General features: G+C 42.6%; 1 protein-coding gene across 1 annotated transcript in view; it reads left to right on the top strand.

The window, feature by feature from the left end:
• Window positions 1-21,592, top strand: part of LUZP1 (leucine zipper protein 1) — a 2,096,166-nt gene that overhangs the window by 410,413 nt on the left and 1,664,161 nt on the right. Inside the window, exon 3 of the mRNA XM_044060126.1 lies at window positions 18,546-18,614. The gene's annotated coding sequence lies outside the window, so the exon portion shown is untranslated. The remainder of the gene's footprint in view (window positions 1-18,545; window positions 18,615-21,592) is intronic.

The following is a 21,592-nucleotide window of genomic DNA, read 5'->3' as shown; positions in this document are numbered from 1 at the left end:
ACTAGAAAATCTCATGGTGATAAATGGAAGAGATTCTGTGCTTGGAACCAAGCACAAGCAATAGACAAAGCAAAGCCCAATATTCCTCAGATTTTACAATACTTAACTGAGGTGCTTGACAAAGGCCTTTCTCTTCAATAAAAATCCATGCCTCTGCCATCTCGGCTCATTAGAACACAGAGCCTCCTCTTTTTTCTCATCCACTGCTTAAAGAGTATCTCAGAGGGGCCAAAAATTTAAGACCTCCCAGGAGAACACCAATTCCTGCATGGGACCTCAATTTTGTGCTGGAATAACTCACCCTGCCTCCTTTTGAACCAGCAGCTGCTGCAGATATAAAATTTCTATCTTGGAAGACAGCTTTTCTTTTGGCAGTCACTTCAGCAAGAAGGGTTTCAGAACTACAGGCTCTCATGGCAGTGGAACCTTTCATTATATTTTACCCAGAAATGGTGGCCCTCAGGACCAATCTTTCTTTTATGCCTAAGGTAGTATCCAGTGTGGCCCTTAACCAGACCATTCACCTGACAACATTTTCCCAAATCCGCAGAACAAGGGGGAGTGGTTTCTGCATTCATTGGATGTACACAGACAACTAAGATTCTACTTACAGTACAAAATCTCTAAAAGTTTGAGCAACTACTGGTCGTATTTGCAGCAGGATCAGAGGGGAAGGCTATACCAAAGCAGACTATTTCTAAATGGATAAGCCACTGCATTCGTTTCTGCTATTGGCACTATGGTAAACCTGTGCCCAAGGGGATCACATTCCATCAGGGCTGCCTCTACTTCAGCAGCTTTTCTCAGAGGGATCCCAACCAAAGACATTCTAGAAGCCGCTACTTGGAGCTCTGTTCATACGTTCACAAAGCATTATCATTTACCTCTCTTCTCTAAATCTAGGGCAGGCTTTGCCACTGCAGCCCTGCAGGGCCTTATAGCTGCTCCTAATGTTCCATCCTCCCATCCATAGCTTTAGGATTCTACCCAAATGTAATGACTGCAACAGTGATACACGAAGAACAGTACAGTTGTGTACACTTACCATAAATGTAGATTTTAGAGTATATTCACTGTTGCAGTCAGGGTTACCCACCCACCATCCCCCATTCTATACCTTTTCTTTCCTTCACTCTACTCAAAAGCCTTTGTGGTGTATTTGCTTTTAGTTGAAGGTAAATTTTATGTTTCTAAGGTGTATTTATATATTTAGAGTTTATTTATATGTATTTTTGCTTCCCATTTGGGGGGCACCTGACATCTGGGGCAAGAAAAACTGATTAAAATAGCGTCGGCTGCATGTTGTATACCCCTGATGACCTGACGTCATGGAAGAAGAGACAGCAACCGATGCAGGACCCAAGACTTTGTTATTCAGTCCGACTGATGGCAACCTGCCAGCAGATTACCCAAATGTAATGACTGCAACAGTGAATACACTCGAACATCTACATGTATGGTAAGTGTAAACAACTGTACTTTCTCTGCACTGCCCTTTGGCTCATCTACTGCGCCCAGGGTATTCACAAAGTGCCTAGCTCCAATTTTTGCATTTTGCAGGCAAAGAAGTACTCAAATATACCCATACCTGGATGATTGTCTAATTCAGGCAGAAACCCAGGACATACTTTTGAATAATCTGGCTTTTGTACAAAGGGTGCTAACTTGTCTGGGGTACACCATAAACAAAAAGAAATCGCATCTCGTACCCTGTCAACAAATTATATTCCTGGGAGCAAGCTTGAATACAACTTCCCAGATGGCTTTCCTCACACCAGAGAAACACATTCTTTTGACAACCTACTTCAAACAAGTGGCCACAAAAACCCTGCTGTCTGCAAGGCAAATTCTACAAGCCTTGGGGTTCATGGCCTCCTGCATTCTTCTAATTCCATATGCAGGACTGCATATGAGGAAACTACAATGGTATCAATATTCTCGGGATCTAGAAGCAATGATTCCTGTCATACCTTGCCTACGCCTAGAGTTCCTTTGGTGGGCAGAGGCCTGCCACCAAAACAAGAGACTGCCATTCACACTTCCCCCTGCCGCCCAAACCCTAACAACAGACGCATCAGACTATGCATGGGGGCACACCTGGCAAGGTCGTGCATTCAGGGCAAATGGAACCCAAGTGAAATGCACCTGCATATCAATCAAAAAGAAATATTAGCTGTACAGAATGTTCTGATAGCCTTCAAGTACCACATTCTTCCAGGACAATTAATGGTAAAGACGGACAATACCACTGTTATGTGGTACATAAACAAGCGGGGGGGGGGGTACACATTCCTACCCCCTCTGCAGACTAGCCATGGCATTGTGGAACATAGCCTTGAGCTACCAAGTGCATCTACAAGCTCAATTCCTGCCAGGAAAACTAAATGCACTGGCAGACAGACTAAGCAGAAATCTCATGGACCCACACGAGTGGAAACTGGAACCAAGGATTTTCAACATGTTGACAAGCAAATAGGGGAGCCCAGATATAGACCTATTTGCCTCCCCCCAGAACTATCAATTGGAAAATATTTGCACAAGGACTCCCCACAGACAAGCTTGGAAAGTGGATGCTCTGTCCTTCAGCTGGAAAAACCTATCAGTTTATGCCTTTCCTCCTTTGCCTCTGCTCCCCAAAGTACTACTAAAGATCAAACAAGACAAACCAAGGATGATTTTGATTGCACCAGACTGACCACGCCAACACTGGTACCCCCTCTTGCTAAGTGTGTCACTGTTGGCCCCATGGCATCTGCCTCAGACTCCTACCCTGCTGTCTCAGCAGGAGAACCAGATTCTGCACCCTCAGCTTCAAACACTGAACCTAGCAGCCTGGCTAATTACCTAATCTCTCCTTTACCATCCCTCAGTAAACCAGTGATGGATATCACTTTAGAAGCTAGGAGACCTAGTACTAGAAAATCTTTTGTTGAAAAATTGAAAAGATTCTGTGCCTGGAACTAATCTCAAGGGTTGAGCACAGCAGTGCCCAATTTACCTCAGATTTTACAATACTTAACTGAGATGCTTTACAAGGGCCTATCTTTTTTCCTAAATAAAAATTGACGCCTCAGCCATTTCTGCTCATCATAACACAGAACTTCCCCTCTTCTCTCATCCACTGCTCAAGCAGTTCCTCAGAGGGGCCAAAAATTTAAGACCACCCAGGAGAACTCCAACTCCAGCATAGGACGTTAACTTTGTATTGGAGAAGCTCACCCTTCCTCCTTTTGAGCCAGCTGCTACTGCAGATTTAAAATTCCTTTCTTGGAAAATAGCTTTCCTTTTAGCAATCACTTCAGCAAGAAGGTTATCTTGATTACAGGCCCTTATGGCAGTGGAGCCTTTCATCATCTTTCATCCGGACAGGGTGTCCCTCAGGACCAATCCCTCTTTCATGCCTAAGGTGGTATCCAGAGTGGCCCTTAATCAGTCCATTCATATGCCAACCTTCTTTCCTAATCCACAGAACAAAGGGAAATGGATACTGCACTCCTTAGATGTGCACAGACAACTGAGTTTCTACTTGGACAGGACTAAACCTCAAAGGAAATCTGAACAACTGCTGGTGACATTTGCTGCAGGGACAGAGGAGAAGGCTATTTCAAAGCAAACCATTTCCAAATGGATAGGCCATTGCATTCATTTCTGCTATAAGCACCATGGAAATCCTATCCCACAGGGGATCGGACCCCTCTCAACCAGGGCTGCATCTACCTCTACAGCTTTTCTCAGAGGCGTACCTACCAGGGACACCCTGGAAGCTGCTACCTGAAGTTCTGTACATACTTTCACCAAGCATTACCATTTGCCAATTTTCTCTAAATCCAGAGCTGGCTTTGCCACTGCAGTCTTGCAGGGCCTTATAGCTGGTCCTAATGCTATCTATATTCCTCCTTCCATCCTTAGCTTTGGGAATCTACCCAAATGTGATGACTGCAACAGTGAAACATGAGGAATATATTACAGTTGTGTGCACTTACCATAAATGTAGATGTTCGAGTGTATTCACTGTTGCCATCCTGATTACCCCCCCACCCCCTGACTTCTATGGCTGTACCTCTTCTCTCCTTTACTATGCTTAAGCTTTTTGGTGTATTTGCTTTTTTGTTGGAGGTATAACCTTGTATATTTATAGATTTAATTGCTTCCCATTAGGGGGGCACCTGACATCTGGGGCAAGAAAAAAATGATGTAATGAAGTCGGCTGCATGTTTTATACCCCTGACGACCTGACATCACGGAGGAAGAGACAGCAACCGAAGAAGGACCCAAGACTTTGTTAATCAGGCTGACTGAGGGCTATTGCAAGCAGATAAGCCAAATGTGATGACTGTAACAGTGAATACACTCAAACATCTACATTTATGGTAAGTGTACACAACTGTACTTTATCTTTGGAGTCCATGGCAATTTTTCTTTCGACGCTAGTCTTGGAGGATTTTATGAGGGAATGTAGTTTCTTGCTGATACTGATCAGGGATGTCTTCCCTTCTTGGGATTTTACTCTTTTCTGTAGTAGTTTCCTCCTTCTATTGTATAGCTTGTTTATGGCAGGGGTCCACCAGACTGGTTTCCTTTTCTTGGAGGAGTGAGTCTTGGTTCTGTTTGGGATAGCACGATCCATGCATTCTTGTAGGTGCCCGTAGAGTGCATTAGTAAAGGATTTTGCAGCTTGGATAGCGTTATCCTTTAGCATGGGGGCTTTGAAACTTTCCACCTCGGTCTTAAGTAATGTGAAGTTTGCTTTTGAAAAGTTTTTCACAGTGGTTTCTTTGACCGAGGGTGGTGGCGGAATGTGGATATCTGGAGTGATTAGTTTATGGTCAGATCTAACCAGCAAGGGGTTGACCTCAGGTGTGGAACACCGGTCGCCCATGTTGGTGATGACCAAGTCCGATATGTTGTTACCTCTGGTGGTGGTGTTGACCAGTAAATTCAGGACATTTGAGTTTATAAATTCTAGGAAATGTTGTGCAAGGGAGTTTGTACTTGAGTAGTTCTCCCAGTTAATGTTTGGGTAGTTGAAATCACCCAATGTCAGGGTGTTTGGTAGGACCTTTATGTTTCCAGGAATGCAGAGTGGGGGTCCTAGGACATGGTGGGTGATCTGTAGCAAGCTATAATTTGAATAGCAGTTTTGCCCGTTGTTAGTTGCACATGGGTGATCTCTGAAGCGTCGTGCTGTGCCACTAATCTGGAGGTGTGGGTATCCTTTATGAATATAGATACTCTCACGCATTTTGTATTTCGGTCCGGGTTTTGTGGCCGAAATGTATGGTATGAGTTGTAGCCTGGTAGTGCTGGGGAGCTCTCTGGAGCCTTAAACCAGGATGTTCTTCATTCCACATTGCTGCAGTCCTAACTATTGGGTAGTCCGCTGTCCAGTCGGCCCGAATACCAAAGTATATGGCTGACGTCGGTCAGGGCGCATTAGACTGACGTCAGTACGTCAGGGTACTAATGCGCATGTCCGACGCCATATCCTCAGTCTTTTTTGCCGCATGGTCCGATGCAGAAGCAATTTTGCGAGTGCAGGTTGGCGTTCTGAAAGTTTCTGAAGCCAGAGTTTCAGACCGAATCAAAGTTGGCTAAGTACCCGCTAGAATATTTTGGTTTTTTCTTGCCTCAGTATTTAACCGGATGTCAGAAAAAGTGAATAACTGTATTTCTTGTGGGAAACAGATACCTCATAGGGATTACCATACTTTGTGTATACCTTGTTTAGGGCCTGAGCACGACGTTGTTGGATGCCGCTCTTGTGCTAGATTTAACAAACGCACTATTAAGAGAAGGTTAGACTGTGCCAGGTTAGTGTTTGGGAAGCGTTGTAACTATAAAATGCCGCCGGATGTTCCGACGCTTCGCTAAAACGCAAGGACAAAACAGCAAAGCCTAGAGTGGAGGAACCGACAGTCCCAGACGCCGGTTCTTTAGAGGGCTCAGTGGAGCCGGAGGTTTTGCCAGGTGTTTCTTTGGAGTCTCAGGAGAGACTTTACTGTTACAGGATGTATCCTCTCAGGAAGTAGGCCAGGCTGAGGGGCTTCTCAGGTGGCTGTTCTTCCCTCTCTTCCTAAGGTGGTCAGAGCCTCCCTTCTGTTTCCAAGGCTTCTTTGAGGGCAGGCCGAGTTTTGCTTCAGTGGGGGTTTCTCCTAGTACTTCAGGGTCTTTGCCTAAGAAACATATGCTTAAAATGGCAGAGGATTTGATTACTATGATAAGAGGTTCTATGCCCCCTCCTGATAAGAGGCCTAGGGTGGAATCTGAGTTTGAGAGTTTTGAGCAATGCTCGAGGCTTCTGAGTCTTCGGCTGAAGACTTGCAGGAGTACCCTCCTTATTCTGATTCTGATGTGGATGATTCTACTCCTTCAGCTTCCCTCCTGAGGATTTTTCATTTTCAGAGACTCTGCATTCCATGAGGGAGCATTTCAAATGTGAAGGTCAAGATTTCTCTGATTCCAGGAAAAGGCTTAGGGAATTCTTGTTTTTACCACAGCACAGGCCTTTAGCTATACCTCCTGTTTTGAATGTGGTGGAAGATGTTTTTGCAGAGGCCTCCTGAACTGATTCTTTGCCTCCTGCCCCAGTTAAACCGGATAGGTATTATAGGGTGCCTGAAGCTCATAAGTATCTTTTAAGAGTCCTAGGGCAGACCTGGAAACTGTCTCTCAGGGGCCTAAAGGTGTGAAGGCCTCAGTTGTTAAAAATCCTGTCCCTCCTGATAGAGAGGCAAGGGCTTTGGATAGATGGGGAAAGAAAGTGTATACTTCTTCCACTTTAGCCATGAGGGCGTTGAATTGTCAGTTTCACATGTTAAAATATCAGAATTTTCTTCTTTCACAGTTGAAATCTAAGGTGGATGCTCTGGCAGAAGGTATTGAGTGTAAAGAGTTGCAGGATTTAGTTCATGTGTCTGAACAAGTGGGTAAACATTCCCTGCAATGTGGTTTTGATGCTGTGCAGGCCTCCTCCAGGGTGGCTGCCACTGGTTCTGTTCTTCGTAGGCACGCCTGGTTGAGAGATCAAAACTTAGCTGAGCATGTTAAGACAAGGATTTTGGATGCTCCTTTACAGTCTGATGTGTTGTTTGGTTCGCCTGTGGAAGCAGTTTTAAAGAAGATGGAGGACAAGGCTAAGTCTATGCAAACTGTTAAGGATTTTTGCAGGTGCAGCCTCCAAGTTTAGTAGAAATTGGCCTGCTAAGGGATGGACTTATCCTGCTTATGATTCCCAGTCTAGGGGTAGGTCTAGACGTGGTAGGGGCAGAGCTCAAGGTGCTTTTAGGCCTAGGACAGGGAGTTCACCTGCTCAGACTTCTGGTGAGGGCAGGGGTCAGTCCTTTCGTAAGCAGACCCAATGACCTGCCTTTTCAGCTGCCAGTGCCTTCTCGCCTGGCGGCACCTCTAGGAGGAAGACTGTCTCTTTTCAAAGAAAATTGGGATTTAATTACCCAAGACAAATGGGTTCTGGATATCATTCATCACGGTTACAGGTTTTATTTCCATACCTTGCCTCCTTTCAAAGGCATGCCAGACATTCCTCCTCTACAAAGACAAGAGGCTCACAAGCAAATTTCTCAGTTACTCCAAATAGGGGCCATTCAGCCGGTTCCTGTGCCAGAAAGGGGCCTAGGATTTTATTCTCGCCTGTTCCTAGTACCAAAGAAGGGGAACACGTGGAGACCAATTTTGGATTTATCTATCCTCAACACTTATCTGGACATTCCCAAGTTCAAAATGTTGACGTTACAACAGCTTTTACCTCTGCTGGGCAAGGATCACTGGATGGTAACTTTAGATCTCAAGGAAGCTTACCTTCATGTGCCTATAAGACTAAGTTGCAGAAAGTATCTGCTTTCGAGCTGGAAATTCTCATTATCAGTTCTCTGCATTGCCCTTTGGCTTATCTACTGCGCCCAGAGTATTCACAAAGGTTCTGGCTCCAGTGATAGCTTACTTCAGGCTAAAAGGAATTCAAATCTATCCTTACTTGGACGATTGCCTGATTCTGGCTCAAGAAAAGGAAGACCTTCTACAGCATTTGGAATATGTCATAGCAGTGCTAAGATGCCTAGGGTATTCTGTGAACGAAATAAAGTCCAGTCTAGTACCCTCTCAAGACATGTGCTTTCTGGGTGTGAGACTGAATACAGCAGCCCAGATGGCCTTTTTAACCCCGGACAAACAAAAGAATCTTTCCAGTTACTTCCATCAACTATCTCTTCAGTCCGGGCTGACTGCAAGGACAGTCCTTCAAGCCTTAGGGTTCATGGCATCTTGTATTCTGGTGCTTCCCAATGCCAAACTGCATATGAGGAAGCTACAATGGTATCTCAAAATCTATGGACACAGCACTGCCAGGATTTGGACACTGTCATTCAAATAATACCTTGCATTCAAAAGGAATTTTTGTGGTGGGCTCAGGAATGTCACCTAAACAAGGGACTCTCTGTGACCCGGCCAGAGGCGAGTCAGATTCTCACGACAGATGCCTCAGACATTGCTTGTGCAGCTCATCTAAATGGAAAGTGGATACAAGACAAGTGGCCTGCCAGACTACAGCATCTACATATCAACATGAAGGAGATGTTAGCAGTCCAGTTTGCATTAATGGCTTTCAAGGAGTTACTTCTTCCAGGGCAGGTGTTGATTCTAACAGACAACACATCTGTCATGTGGTACATCAACAAACAACGTGGAACACATTCTTACCCATTGTGCAGGCAAGCAATGATTTTATGGGAGACTGCGATAAGCTTGAAACTAGTTCTTCAGGTTAGGTGTCTGCCGAGACCACAGAACTCCTTAGCAGATGTGTTAAGCAGACAAATCATGGATCCCCACGAGTGGAAACTGGATCTTCATGTATTTCAAAAGTTGACAGTGTCCTGGGGAACTCCAGACATAGATCTGTTCGCTTCTCCACTGAACCACCAGCTGCCAAAGTTTTGCACAAAGAGGTTTCATCACACAGCTTGGAAAGTGGATGCTCTTTCTTTCAGTTGGAAAAATCTTCATGTGTATGCGTTTCCACCTCTGCCTCTTCTTCCAAAGGTGCTTCTAAAGGTCAGACAAGACAAGCCAAGGATGATTTTAATAGCTCCAGATTGGCCTCGCAGCATTGGTACCCATTACTGAGGAATCTGGTAAAGAAGCCTCCATGGCCTTTACCCTTGATTCCACATCTGTTGTCTCAGAAGGACGGTCGCCTGCTCAATGTCAAGCTTCACTCTCTTCATCTAACAGCCTGGCATATTCTGTTTTGAAAGACAGCAGGTCTCAACTTCCTCAACAAGTTTTAAATGTGATTATGGAAGCCAGAAGACCTAGTACAAGGAAAGTGTACGAGAAAAATGGAAGAGATTTTTATTTTGGACTGCAGCAAAGAATTTGGAGATTTCAGAGCCTAATTTGAGTGTGGCTCTTCAATATCTTACTGAGTTATTGGACAAAGGTTTGTCTTTCTCTTCCATTAAGATTCATGCTGCAGCAATTTCAGCTCACTATGATTGTGACCCACCATTGTTTTCACATCCTTTGTTCAAGCAATTTCTTAGAGGGGCAAAGAATATAAGACCCCCACGTAGAGCTCCTACTTCTGCTTGGGATCTCAATTTTGTGTTGGAGAAACTTACTCTACAACCTTTTGAGCCTGCATCTACTGCTGAACTGACATACTTGTCATGGAAGACTGCTTTTTTGTTGGCCATTACTTCTGCAAGAAGGGTTTCTGAGTTACAGGCCCTTATGGCGGTTGAGCCTTTTTTGATTTTTCATAAGGATAGGGTATCATTACGTACTAATCCTTCCTTTATGCCTAAAGTGGTTTCTAGTGTGGCTTTAAACCAAACTATTCATTTGCCTACGTTTTATGCAGATCCCCAAAATAAAGGGGAAAAGATTTTGCACACTTTAGATGTACACAGGCAATTGCGTTATTATTTGAGCAGGACTAAGGATTTTAGGCAGTCTCAGCAGTTGTTTGTTTCTTTTGCTTTGAGTTCTCAGGGCAAGTCTGTATCAAAACAAACTATTTCTAGGTGGATTGGGTTTTGCATCGCATTTTGTTATTCCCATCATGGCAAGGAGATTCCAGCTGGGATTAGGCCTCATTCCACTAGGGCTACTGCCACTTCAACAGCTTTTTAAGGGAGTGGCAACTAAGGATATTTTGGAGGCAGCTACTTGGAGTTCAGTGCATACTTTCTCTAAGCATTACCACCTTCCTCTCTACTCTAAGTCTAGGGCTGGTTTTGCCACAGCTATTTTGCAAGGCATGTTATCAGCTCCTGCTTCCTTATGATTTGCCAGCCTCCTTACCTCTGCTTTGGGATTCTACCCAATAGTTAGGACTGCAGCAATGTGGAATGAAGAACATAGTACAGTTTTGTACCTACCATAAATGTAGATGTTCGAGGATCCACATTGCTGCAGTCCAATTTACCTCCCTCCTTCCCCTCTGTGTTTAGGGGTGGTTGTGTAGGTGAGGTTATATTTGCTAATTTTGTATATTTTGTATATATATATATATATATATATATATATTTTGATGCAGATATGTTGGGAGTTTTTGGTTTTGGCCTTATCTTTTCAGGGTCTTCTGACATCTGGGGCAAGAAAAGACTGAGGATATGGCGTCGGTCATGCGCATTAGTACCCTGACGTACTGACGTCAGTCTAATGCGCCCTGACCGACGTCAGCCATATACTTTGGTATTCGGGCCGACTGGACAGCGGACTACCCAATAGTTAGGACTGCAGCAATGTGGATCCTCGAACATCTACATTTATGGTAGGTACAAAACTGTACTTTTCTGTTACTGCACATATATCGATTTTCTCCATACTGAGGAGTGCCTCGAGTGTGTGCATTTTGAGGTTTAGACTTCTGGCACTGAGTAGCATTACCCTCAGTTTTTTTTTACTTGTGCTATTTACGGTGGTGGGTTTTTCTTTTGAGCCTTCCCTAAAAAAGGCACTATGGGGGTGGCAAGAGCCTTGGCCAGTACCGGCGCGCAAATGCGGGTTTTATAGCAGGGAAATGAGATAGAAATTAGCCCAAAATGGCCAGTAAAGTACTAATTTCTGGGCTGAAACCACTCCTTCCGGGACAGATGGCTGCTCAAATCTCCCTCTTTCACAGTGAACAGAGAAACTTCCTTCTATCCAAGTAAGGTATGGACAAACACAGAAATTTGTAACACAGTCCTGAATTCAGCACTAACCTGAAAACTGGACTATACTAGCTTAGAAAGGCAGGAAAACAACTATATATATATATTAACAACTATATATATATATTTTTTTTCAGAAAATAAAGCAGATACAATCAAAAAAACACTTTAAATGCACATAAATGGCTATCACACTTGAGTGTGTAGCCTACAACAGTTAAACAGGTAATTTAAACACAAGAATGACTTTGTTAAAGTGCAGGCAGTAAAATAAGTACAATATGTAGCTGAAACTAGCTTTTTAAATCACAGAAACTCTAGAAAATCTGCATTTTAGGCGGAATTAGCTAAAGGCAGCAAGAAAATGGAGAATAATGATACTTGATCACTCCAAAGTCTCTCTTTTGTCTCTCTACTGCTGTAGAACTCTGCAGGGAACCAGGCAGGAGCTTGCTGAGCTGTATACTAGCACAACAACTGTGCAAATGTGGGTTTTATAGCAGGGAAATGAAAGAGATAGAAATTAGCCCAAAATTAGACCAGCAATGTGATGTATAAGGCAACATGGAAAATGAAGGGGTTAAAATACACATTTTTATGTTTTTTGCTAATGACTTAGAAATGGCAGGTAAATGAAATATCAATAAAATGAGAACAAGAATGTAGAACTAGCATTAAATAAGGAGGAAAAATAAGGGTTTTGTGGGTGTTATTAAAAATGAGGGATTTTTTTTTCCCAAGAAACCAAATAAATGATTTAGGAATCAGATTTAGGAAGTAGTAGAAGAACAATGGAAAGAGTTAATAGAAGAAGTTACTAAATTAACCCATATGTGGAAGTTATTTCACATGATGTATAATACAAAATTTATATAATACCCCGAATTGCCGTGTGCATTAGAATGTTTTAGGGGTGGTATATGCTTTTCCAACACATGAGAAAGACTTGCTATAAAGTTTTTTTTGTAAAATAATCCCGGTATCTAGTTTAAACCCAGTCTTGAAGTGTGCCATATTGTACTAACGTCCTTTTGTGCTCGTAACGTGCAATTATTTGGGGTAATTCAAATTATGGAAAGAAAGAAATGAAAATACAGTAGTGTTTATGTTGTGGGAAAAGTAGGAAGGTATTTGGGATGGTACAAGAAATAAGGAAAAGGCAAGTTGTGATACTATGATTATTAATGAATATGCAAGTAAAATATGGTTATGGAAACTAAACAATGGGAAAAGGGTATAAAAAATAATTGTAATAATAATAATAATAAAAAATAATAATAATAATAATAAAAAGAATTGTGTGAAAATATGAATATTTACTATGCAAAGCCTTGGCAAGGATTGGGAGTAGAAGAAAAATGTGTTAAAAAAGAGGGAGATTGATAAAATTTGGAAACTTATGAGAAAACATATTTTTATGGTGATTACTGTTAAATGGCAAACTTAATACAAGCAACTTACTGAACACTTATGTGAGGTAGATGATGCTAAAAAGACAAATGGGCAAGCTTTTTTGCTTTTAATGAATAAGAAGCGCTTGAAAGGAATTTTGGAAAATTTTAAATTGCACTGTAATTTTGAATGTTTTAAAAACTTAGATATTGAAATGATGTAGGTATAAAAATATAATATTAGAAAATAAGTAATAGAAAGAATTGATCAGGTATTGTTTGCGGCTCTGTGGAATATTTGGAATTTTAGGTATGAAGAACTGCTATACAACAAGATATGGATTATGATGTTATAAAAAGAAGGATTACAAGATGATGGCTGTGGAAGAAAGGGTGGGTGGATACAGTAGGATGTGTACTGTATTGCTGTTTACATTTAAGACATTTTGAACTGTTTAACTGTACTTGAACATGAGAAGAAAAGTTACGATGTGTTGAGTTCTAAATGAATGAACTGCCTAATCCCTTCAGGTGTGCTCTGGTAGGAGGATATCCTAAGATGGAGGGCTCTGAATGTTTGCAGAACAACTCCACTGTTCAGTTTTCTGTGACCTCTGATATTTGTGATGCAGATCCGTATGTAACTACGCTGTCTTCTACATACGACATTCAGTTGCTTGTTTCCTGCTGCTCACAAAGGAGTTCAAGTCACTGCTGGGAAAAACTGCTGACGTCACCTTATGAACATGATGCCTGCAGCAAAGATGAAAATGAAAACGGTATGATTGTAGATGTTGATGATCCTTCAACCCTCCAGTTTTCCACTGCTACATCCAATCCAACTCACCTTCCTATAACTTTGTGCCAGCAGCCTATCTACCCAAGGAGTACCACACTTACTCATGAAACCATTACCAAAAGGAGGTTCCACTCTTCTCCTAATGTCTTCTGGGGCTGCACCACTTTGATATGATTCTGTCACTAGAAAAGAATCATCATTGCTTCCGAGTAGGCAGATACAGTTGCAACACTTGCATAAAAAATGGCCACTGGTAATACTTCTTCTCTAACACTCCTAAATCATTTATTTGGTTTCTTGGGGAAAAAAACTCATTTTTAATAACAACCACAAAACCCTTATGTTTCCTCCTTATTTAATGCTGCATCACATCACAGTTGTACATTCTTCCACATATCTTTTTATACTATCACTACTTGAGTTATAATTAACATCCCTTTACTTAGTTTCACCATTCCACCAAAAGTTTCCAAATAAATTATAAAAATTAAAAAATGAACAAAGCATCCACCTTAGCAACTACAAAACTTAACTATGCAGAATTTAGTGCTGTGGCAAACCACCTTTAAGACTTTCAGCAGTTACAAAAATCAATGTCTTCATTAAATGTCACAAGTTATATCCATTAAACCAATAAAAGAAAAACACCAACTAAAACTACAACTAAGCCATTTGGGAAATTCTTAAAAAGACACAGTGACATCCCCTCCTCTGGGCCAGTAATCAAGGATCCTGAATCCTCACCACTGACACCGGTGAGGGACATTCACTTGGGAAAAAATAGATATATGCAGTATTTCCAGATGCAGCTCTCTGCATCAAGCACAGTTTCCCTTAAGATCAGGGAACACGCTCAATCCGGGGGCTGTGTTTCCGTCACTCTCTCCCCAGGCCCCGAATAAGACTCCCCACTGACCACAGCTGTAGAGTTGAGTTCAGCCAAGTGTCCAAGCCAAGTCCTCCACCATTCTCTCTGTGAAACCGGTGCTCTGTGTCCCTGCTCCAAGCAGCTGAGACACAGACACTTTGAGATTTGATTTTCACACACACACACCTGGGAAAGGCTGGCACAGATTTGCTAGCAATGCCCCTCTGCCCAGACTATAAGATAGTTACTGCCACTAGACATGTCAAAACCAGCTACTCTAAGTCTCTTTCAGGGATACCCAATTATACTGAGTGAAATTAAAATTAACACAAATGGTAGTATTTGACCAATGCAGTAAGGCTTTCAAGAACGGCAACAATGTCGCCAAATAAATATAAGTACTCTCAAGGGTTAAAATACTCTCTAAAGGACCAGCCACAATGAAAAGTTTAAATATATTTAATAATAAATAATAAAATAACATGGAAATACTAAATATCTGTTTACAAGAAACAGCATAGTTTCAGTCACCGGAAATATTAAAAATAACCCAGATGGATAGCTTCACAAAGTTACAGAAAAACGGTACTTAACTAATCTCACTATATTTTCCTGACTGATCTAAGGAATTACTGTTCCCTGATTACTTACTAAAGCAAGGCAAGATGAAGTGGATGAGTGGTCTTGTCAGTTCCAAAGACAGATTGCTCTGACTTCTGTCTCGTCTGGTATTAAAACATCATTTTAGTCCTGGATTACAGAAAGACATCACATGCATTTGGTCATCTGATTCCCATACTATCCCCTTTCCTACCAACTAAAACAGACTCTAGCACATATCTGTCAGTAAGACACGTACATAGAGCTTTGCTAAGATCTGTTGCAGCTTCTGGAAATCATAAAACAATTTCAAACTTCCACCCTTCCAAAGTAGCAATTAGTTCACCCCCAAGGACATTACAGAAGGCTTCCTAGTACATAGTTTTTTCTCTGGCTGCATAGAGAGTCAATCTTTATGGCTTATATGGCGGTGCTGCGGTAGCGTTGTCGCCTCACAGTAAGACGTTGTCCGGTTCGATTCTCAGTTAGAGCATCTAATGTGTGGAGACGTGTGAATGGGCATGCCTTCGTTGAAGGTTGTGCATCAGGGCTGGCAGCTCGGCACGTAAAAATCTACTGCCAATCATTAGCGGACCGGAGATCCGCTGTGGCGACCCCTAACCAGGAAAAGACACAACAACAATAACCAAGTAATTTAATTTCAAAGTATTTTTCAAAGTTAGCTGGACTAAGATGAACCTCTTCTCTTCCAGTGTCCTCTGTTGCAATGTATTCATTTCAGTAGTTACCATACATTCTGACATACAGGTATACTTCTTTTTCTGTCTGGCGTTTTTTAACATAAACAACTTTACAAATGCATTTTCAACATAAGTACCTGTATAAATCAGTTTAATATACAAATGACATGTAATTCTTTAAAAACTCCAACTAGCTATGCTGGCATATGTTAAACATCCACTGCCCTACTTCTCCTGGCATAGCTGTCAATACCTCACATCATTACACACACACACTACAATTTCTAATATATATGTAAAATACTTAACATATGTGCATTTCTTAAAAGAAGATTTCTTAAGCATCAATAAATAAAGAAGCATTGTTTATATTTATGTGTGATGCACTTTAACCTAAAGGTTTGAATAACCTTTAATGAAATATTGTAAAACATATCTCTGTATTTTTTTATATGTGCATTAGAAATTGTATTGTATGTTTTTAAGAAGTTCTGAAGGGTGTAGAAGTGTGAGGGATTTTCTTTTATTGGTTTATTTGATACAACTTGAGTTATTTAACAAAGACACTGATTTTTGTAACTGTTAGAACGCTTAAAGGCGGTCTGCCAAATTGCTAAGTTCTGTGTAGTTTAATAAAAGTTTTAGAGTTGCCAAGGTGGCTGATTTTTCAATTTAACATCCTTTTACCTGGCTATCTTTCACTCCACACACACACACACACACACACACACACACACACACACACACACACACACACACACATTCCGACATAACTTCAGCAATCACTCTCCCAAGTCCTTTTTGGTATAATATTTATAAATAATTTATAGTCTACATTGCTCATTTGTTGGTCGCCAGTTTCCTCCCTATCTCCTTTTTAAAATGAATTACACCTTTCCATATTTCTTCACTATATGTAACTTTCCTTCCACTCATTTGTCACTAATTTCCTTCCTTGTTCAACCACATTTTAATAGAAGTCATACATACTCCATCCAGCCCTTATTCACTAATTCTATTAACTTCTATTACTTTAATTCTTTTTCCAGTATATCTGTTTATAAAAATTGTACTGGCTTTTCTCAAAATTTTTTTATTTCCTTTCCAAGGTTTACCTCTCATATCTAGCGTTCTTCGTTTATCATTACCTTACCACGAAAAGGTGGTGATATTAAATTTATCCTCTCTTTGCACATCTCTGCTTATGTTGAAAGAACAGGGGAATTTCCCTGGCAACCTGGCCAAATTTTCTGTTTAATATAAAGGCCACCCCTGAAAATAGGCAATAGACTAACCCAGTCAACAGTATATAATTAAAAATTGTGCACATTTTAGACAGCCCCTCTCCAAGTCATTCTATTCAGAGATTTATTGACTTGCACATTGGAGATGCATCACTTAGACATCAGTGCCTTGACACTGTCAAATCGGCTTCTCCTGTTTTAAGTTTGGCCAATAATCCATGTTACCAAAATAAAGATGTAGAAATTCTGATTTTGTCACACAAACCTTCACAAGAAAAATCTACAAAGAGAAATGCAAATGGTTCACTGCTTGGACAAATTAAATATAGCTAAATATAAGGTTGGGCCCCATTAGAGGTGGTCCTGGAGTACAAGGCATAGGTTTGCAACAAAGGACTCGTTACTTATCCATAAAGGTACATTTAGTATAAGTTTCAAATTTCTGTGCAAGCATCCAGGCTACATCCCTTGTAATGCCAAGAGATAGCAAAGCGTTTCTCATATGTACCTCTAACCAAGGCCCTCAGTCAAACTGTTTCCTTGTGGAACCTCTACATGAAGCTCACTCAAACGCACTTTGATCCAGCAGTGAAGTACCTATCTTTGGTAGCCTTCATCCTTGCAGGTATTATCAATAAAGAGGATTTCTGAGTTACAAGCTCGGTCAGTCAAACCACTCTATCTGGTGATCCATAAGAAGAGTGGTCTTCAGGATCAGTCCCTCCTTTTTGCACAAAGTAGCCACAGAGCCTAGCATAAACCAGTCCATTCTTCCCCTCTTGCCCTTACAAAGGGGAATACATTCTGCACTGCATGGATGTACACAGATGTGATGATTCTTCCTGAACTGACAGAGTGATCAAAGTGTTCATTTCCTGCTGCTTCAAGGGATGGACTAAAGGTGTCCAAAGGCACAGTATCAGGACTGTCGTCAGAGGGCATCAAATTGTTACCGAAGGAAGGCAGATTTCTACCTGTACCCTCCCCCACCCCCACTCCACCTCACTGTATAGTTCACTAGAGTTGTGGCATCCTGCATGGCTTATCTATGCAAAGCTGTCTATGTCTGATACAACATTTTGTTTTGAATGCCTGTACTTAAACATATGTGCTGCTAAAACAATTCACAAGGGCTCAGTGCTAGCACTTCTGCCTTATAACTTCATTGTTCAATTCTGACTTCTGGTCACTGTGCATGAAGTTGGCATGTTCTGCCTGTTCTGCCTGTGTCTACATGGGTTTTCTCTGGGTGCTTCAGTTTCTTTTCACCTCATGTAAAATTAAATATAATTAAATTAAATGAAAATTATCATTGCAGAGAAATGATGATTATTCTAATGTATGGTTAAATTTCCATCAGGTGATAACCATGTTTTTAGTCACAATTGTATATTGGTAATGGGAGGAAATTGTTGAACTACAAATCTTTATATTACTTTCAAGATATTTTTTAAACTTTTGCAGGCATACTGAAACTACCAGAAATCTTCTCAGCGGAAGACTTAATACTCGCCTATTATTTAAATAATTTTGCCAGAAATTTAAATGTATTGCAACTTTTGTTAAGTGTTTTTAAACGTTCTTTTATTTTCAGATTTCTTCACGTCTAACTAATTCTATGAATGTTTAAATTATAAAGTGAAGTTAAAGCTTTAAATGGCTAAATAATGTGATTTGTAATATTCTACATGTGACGTGCAATAGACAGGGTAACTCTGTGGGATGTTTCATAAACTCATTTTTTCTCTTCAATTTTTGTCTTTCCTAGGAGCCTAAGATTATATCCTGTGCTTAACTACCTGCTCTCAAAATTCTTCCTGGAATGTATTGGCTACTGGTAAGTTACTAGCTGTTGCACTTTTCTGTGAATTGAGGTGCATTTTCTTAAAATGTTGAGGGCAGCCTGACCTATGATCTGAAGTTGTTAATCTTCTTCCTATTCATCACTGATGGGTTCGGTTCTGAGCCCTCGGAACTGAGTCGGCCTTATACCAAGCTTGCGTGCACCAAAGAACTCTCAAGCTAAGCTGCTATCCACAATGCCCTTCACTCAGTTACCCCAGATCTCATTTGCCGTGCAGCCATATAGCAGCGTTTCACCGAGCTCTCCAGCTAAGTGATTTATCTTATATATTTACAAGTTTTTGTGGAAAGTGTTTCTCGTTAGTTGCTTATTCTTTAATATCTTTCTATACTCGGCTCTACCCACAGGTATCCCTTTCGTACCATTGTTGGTATTTTGAACTTTCTACCCTTGTGGTATCTTATTACCATTGTTGGTATTTCCTCTCCCTTTACTTTCTTCACTTTCCTCTCTCTCCCTTTTGTGTGAGTGTGCACACTATTATGTCTGAAAAGAAGGGAACTATGGGGTTTAAACACTGCTCTTCTTGCAGTGGTAAACTTCCGAATAGCGACCTTCATGAAGAGTGTATGTACTGTTTGGGGGTTCCGCATTTGTCAGCGAAACCCCCATGCGATATTTGTGCTAGCTTCAGTCAGAGGACACTGAATGAACTTCGAAATAAATTGATTCTGAAGGGCCTGCTTTCTTCGCCTTTTTCGGAGGCTATTTCTGCGACAGAGGTCTCATCCCCTCCTTCTGTGGACAAGAAACGTCCTCGCTAAGACCCCTCTTCACCAGCTGGTGACAGAGGTAAAAGTCATAAGCACAAGGCCCAAAAGTCTTCCTCTGAGCACAGTACTGCCTCCTCGGTTCCGACTACGTTGGTTCTGAGTTCGGCTCCAGTGAAACTTACCGAGGTCGCCTTGTTGGCAACAACTACGGCGCCGTCTACTACCTTGGTCTGCCTCTGTCTTGGCACCATCGCCCATCTCCGCTCCGATGTCTGTTCAGACAACAACTTCAGAGCCGTTCTTGACATCCACCCCTGTTGTGACCTCGCCTCCGAGCCTGTTCTCTGCTCCAACCATTCCGTTGTTGCCGGTTTCTAAGTTGGAATCGTCGTTGCCATTCTGTGATGCATTACAGACCCGATACTTGTCGTCTGTGAACCCGTTTGCCGGATAAGCCTGCAGCCCCTTTTTGGACCGGCCTGATTCCCCCTCAGGGGCATTGGTAATATCCACCAGGAGCTTTTCAGAATTGGATGTGGTGCACCTTTTTGACCAGCTGCTGACCGCCAGTAGAATTTCAAATTTGCCTAGACCCTATCCCACTCCAGGCTTTGGGTCTATTACACTGGCAACCCCTACATACTCTCCTCCCTTGGATCCCTTGGTTCCAAGGCTCATATTCCCGATGTTTTCAAGAGGACCCCCTTCCTCTGCACCGACAATGACAGTGTCTGAGGCCCCTTTGGGAGTCTGTTCCGTTGGAACCTACCCTCCCTCAATCTCATGCCTGGGGGGTGGAACCTCCGGTTCTGGTCTCAGTTCTGACTGTGTTGTCGGTCACGGCTTCGGATCCGAGGGTGACTACCGCCCCGAGTTTGCTTGAGGCGCCGTCCCTGGGGGTGGACCGTGTGGAGCGGGGTGTGACCCCAGTTCTGATTTTGTCTTCTTCAGTTCTGGGCTTCCACTCCTGTTTGGGCGGACCCGCTTTCTGGGTGATGGAGAGGGTGCTTGCTTCTAGCAATCCTCCTACGTCGGTTATCCCCCCAGTTCCTTCTGAGCTGCAGCTGTCAAAGGCCCACCCCCCCCCCCCAGGAGTCCGAGAGCACACACGACCCAGGAAACCCCTGTCCAGGGTATTTCCCTTTCTGAGTCTTCTTCGGATGCTCCCACGGAAGAACCCCCTCAGAAACGAGCGTGTAAGAGGAAACACATGGACTCCCCAGAGGAGTCCCTCGTGGAAGATACGGACTATGATGATGGGGAAGGATCCCCACGGTCACCCCATGACGATGTCTCCTTTGGAGACATCATGGAAATCTTGAAATAGAGGGGTGACTGGAAGCCCTCCAATCCTTCCTCGGAGGAATCCGTATTCTTGCAGGCCTTTCGCTCACGGCCCTCTACTTCTTGGGTGACCCCCCCCCCCCACTGATGAGTGGGTTAAGCTCATCGTGCAGCAGGCGTGGAAGAACCCGGACTCCGTTGAGGCCATCCCCAGGAGATCAGATAAGGTACTTTCCCCTCAGGAGGATCAACACCATTGGTCTGGAGGCTTGACAGTGGACGCTATGGTGGTGGCGGCAGCAACAAAAAAGGACCTTGCAGAAGAGAGTCCTGCTGTCCACCCACCCAACAGAGAGTCCCGGGCAGTGGACAGGTTAGGGAACCGAGTTTTTGCATCAGCGACCTTTGCAGTCAGGTCTCTGAACTTTTTGGCACATTTTACGAGGCTCCAGAGAGATCTTATCTCCAAACTCTCTGGAACCCTCACGGGCCAAGTATTGGATGGAGCACGGATAAAGTTGCTTCCCAACTTGCCACCCTAGAGTCAATATCCAATTCATCCATGAGGTTGCTGTCACATGCAACCGAAGGAGCTGCTAGAGCTGCGGGTGCCGGCGTAGTCATGAGACGCCATGCCTGGATGCACATTTGTGACCTCGCGGACTCCTTCAAGTCTTCCTTTTTAAATGCCCCTTTCGAACCATCAGCTCTGTTCTATGCTAAGGTCAAGGATACATTAGCCAGGTGCGAGCAAGACTATAAGACCTTGTCTGCCGTAGGCCTACGCTTTTCCAGACCTCAGCGTTCCTTTCTCCAGGAATCAGTGGAGCGGGAAGATGTGGCACAAGAAGTCTTAAGGTCCTTTCCATGACGCACGTGGTGAGGACTTCCCCCAGAGGCAGAGGGGGTTCCAATAATGGAAGACGCCCCTTTCGGGGCAGAGGGGGTCCCTGG

The sequence above is a fragment of the Protopterus annectens genome, chromosome 1.part2, assembly GCF_019279795.1.
Source record: "Protopterus annectens isolate FY-2018-M chromosome 1.part2, PAN1.0, whole genome shotgun sequence".
NCBI lineage: Eukaryota > Metazoa > Chordata > Ceratodontiformes > Protopteridae > Protopterus > Protopterus annectens.
This window is presented reverse-complemented; position numbering and strand designations above follow the sequence as displayed.